General features: G+C 54.8%; 1 long non-coding RNA gene across 1 annotated transcript; it reads right to left on the bottom strand.

Annotated features, from left to right (window-relative positions):
* Window positions 1-1,231: 1,231 nt before the first annotated feature.
* On the bottom strand, window positions 1,232-3,340 carry LOC111824084. The gene is made up of 2 exons (XR_002827186.1): window positions 2,523-3,340; window positions 1,232-1,534 (listed from the first exon to the last, which is right to left on the bottom strand). It is a non-coding gene; the product is annotated as an uncharacterized LOC111824084 (long non-coding RNA).
* Between the last annotated feature and the right edge of the window lie 6 nt (window positions 3,341-3,346).

The raw sequence follows: 3,346 nt of genomic DNA, 5'->3' as shown, positions 1-3,346 counted from the left end.
CCGCGCCGGAGCTTCGCACACCTCCCTCCCTGACGCCAGCGCGGGGCCTGTCACCGCCAGGCGGAGGGTGCGGCGGGGCCGGGGTGCAGTGAGGACACAGACACCGTTGGGGGCTCCTGGGCCACGTGGGACGCTGGCTGTGCGGACAAACAGGTGGGGTTAGAGCCTCCGGCCTCTGGAAGGGCCCAGGGTGTTATTTTTTATATTTTATTTTTTCAAATCCTCACCTGACGATATTTTTTTCCATTGAGAGAGACTGGAAGGGAGGCCGGGGGAGAGGCAGAGAGAGAAACGTCGATGTGAGAGACACATGGACTGGTTGCCTCCTCCTCTCTCCTCGGCCTCAGAAGAAAAAGAACACCTTCTGCCCCCCCAGGGTCTGGCCCCTCCCCTGAGGCAGCCTCATGCTTCCTTCTGCCACCTACAGTCCTCCTCCACCCTGTCACCTCTGTCACCTCGGCAGCCTCCAGCCCACACTCCGGCCCAGGGATCTCTCGTTAGCCCTGTGGCATCTGCCTTCCACACTCCCCGCGCAGTGGCAGAGTCAGAGACAGGAGTTAGAAAGGGAGACTGGAGCCCGGCCAGCAAGGCCCAGTGGTTGAGTGTCGACCTATGAACCAGGAGGTCAGGGTTCGATTCCCGGTCAGGGCACAGGCCCGGGTTGCGAGCTCAATCCCCAGCGTGGGGCGTGCAGAAGGCAGCCGATCCATGATTCTCTCTTATCATTGATGTTTCTGTCTCTCTCCCTCCCTCTCCCTTCCTCTTTTCACGAAAAGAAAGGGAGCCTTGGGCTGCAGCCTCTGCTCCTCTCCTCAGGATCTGGGTCCTCCCAGCACCTTTCCAGGGCGAGTGGGAAGGGTCCATGCCGTCTCCGCATGGACCCGAACCTCGGACCCCTCGGCCTCTCTCTCCCCCGATCTCGTTCGCCTGTCCCCGACTGCTCTATGCAGCTCTTGGAAGCGGACGTCAAGCCCACCCCATCCACTGGCAGCTCCCAGGCCTGCATCCCTGCTGCTGGCCCTGTTCTTCGCTCGCTTGTCTGGGTCCACAGCTGCGTGGACGCCTCCCCCGGGCACCCAGCCAGCTCCTCAGGTTTAACGTGCCGGCACTGAGAGGCCCTCATTCATGCCGGATTTGCCACCAGGCGGCCACAACAGGTGCTTAAGGCCACCGAGAAGGAATATACTTCCGGGGAAAATGTTTAATATTCCAAAAATGCATCAAAGCAGCAGCTCATTCCGTAGCGGAGTTTATTGGGACTTTGTGGGAGGGGGCACCCCACATTTGCAGCATTGGGCCCTCTAAGGTCTCAGTTCAGCGTTCCCTGCCATCTCCAACAAGAACTCACACTTGCCCGACCAGCACGGCTCCGCGGTTGAGCGTTGGCCTACGAATCAGGTCACAGTTCGATTCTCGGTCAGGGTACAGGCCTGTGTTGTGGACTCGATCCCCAGTGGCCGGTGTGCAGGAGGCGGCTAATCAATGATGCTCTCTCATCATTGATTTCTCTCTCTCTCTCTTTTCCTCTTCCTCTCTGAAATCAACAGAAATATATTTTTAAAAAACATATTAAATCAATAAAACAAAAACTCATCCTTCTGGAACAGCCGTGGGAGCTGGTCACTCACAGCATCCTCTCTCATCCCCATGTTGGGTTTTTAAATCTTGATCTTCTCCTGCCCGAACCCCACATTTCCCTCCCCTCTCCACCAGCCATGTCCAGTCCTGCCTCCTCACTGAGCGCACACACGCTGTCCTCGATCACGGGCCACCTCCTGGGAACGCAGAGGGGAGGCATCACACTCTATGCACACAGCTCCAGGGGCTCCCCCTTGGCTCCAGTCCAACCTCCCTCCCACCTACAAGTCAGGTCTCCCCGAGTCTAGCCACCTTCTACTCTGTTGTTCATCACTCCCGCCGCACAGATCTGGGGCTCCAGCCAAACTAGACTTCTAGCCATCTGGGAACAAATGTTCCCTCTGCCCCACATAAGCTACATCCATCTCCACCTGTTGAGATCTGTCCTTGGAGGGTTAGCCAATAAATAGAACTGGGACAATTGGTTATTTGAAAGAAATGTTTTAGATTCTTCAGTTCATACCACACACCAAAATACATCCCAGCTAGACTAGAGTTCAACATAAAATATAAATATATAACCACATATATTTAAAAAATCTAACTGTAAAAATTCTGGAAAAACAAAAAACAAAACATGATTATTGAATATCATGATAGGGCAGTGGTCGGCAAACTCATGAGTCAACAGAGCCAAATATCAACAGTACAACGACTGAAATTTCTTTTGAGAGCCACATTTTTTAAACTTAGACTATATAGGTAGGGACACTGTTATTAACTTAATTAGGGTACTCCTAAGGCTTAGGAAGAGCCACACTCAAGGCGCCAAAGAGCCGCATGTGGCTCGCGAGCCGCAGTTTGCCGACCACTGTGATAGGGTATTCGATCCTACGTGTAAAAGGAAAGAATGAAACTTACAAGGAAACAAAGCAATTGCTGACCTTAAGCCGCCAGCTATTTCTCCAGCAAAGGGGTTTATTGGGAACAATAAATCAGGACATTCAGTCCAAAGGCAGGTGAACCGGGGTTCAGTCCAGAGACCAATGGAAAGGCACGTTCTTTTAGAGGCGAGGCTGCGGGCAGCGGGGCTGCCAACAAAGGATGCACCGGAGGAAACTGCGTTAGGAGGGTGGTGACCATCGTGGTTCCTGGAGGAGCCCCCCTCCTGCTGGGCAGTGCAGTAGGCCGTGCCTCCCGGGGAGAGGAGGGGGCACCTTCCGGTTCGGGGTAACATCTCTCCCACGGGCTCTCCCGTTCCCACCTAAAGGAGGTCCGTTCATTCATCTTCACACAGTCCATCTGACTCTAAATGAGAACTTGACTGTTAAAACCCAACTGGTAAGAAGGGGCCTGGTTGGCAGGACATCGGAGGCGGAGCTGCGTGGGCATCTTCCATGGCGGCCGGTGAGGCCTGACGTCACATTCCTCCCCCAGGGATTCACAATGTCCGACCCCCAGACTGGACGGTCCAGGCCCCAGATTCGTCTTCCCCCGGACCCTCCCGTGCTCGGCTGGAAGCTGTTCTAACTCGGTTTGAATGCGCGCGTTTCCCAGGGAGGCGGGCGTGGTGCCGAGGCCGGCACGGGGCTCGAGGGGTCCCGCTCCCAGGAACTAGGAAGGATCTGGCGGGGCCTCTTAGGAAACTGCAGCTTAGAGCTTCCTGTGTCCGTTTGTGTGTTTTTTATGCTTTATCTCGTTTACCGGCTATAAAACGCAATCGACTGGCATCCATCGCCAAAAAGGATTCACTGGAGAAGAAAGGCCT

This window comes from Myotis lucifugus, unplaced genomic scaffold (genome assembly GCF_000147115.1).
Source record: "Myotis lucifugus unplaced genomic scaffold, Myoluc2.0 scaffold_889, whole genome shotgun sequence".
Lineage (NCBI taxonomy): Eukaryota > Metazoa > Chordata > Mammalia > Chiroptera > Vespertilionidae > Myotis > Myotis lucifugus.
This window is presented reverse-complemented; position numbering and strand designations above follow the sequence as displayed.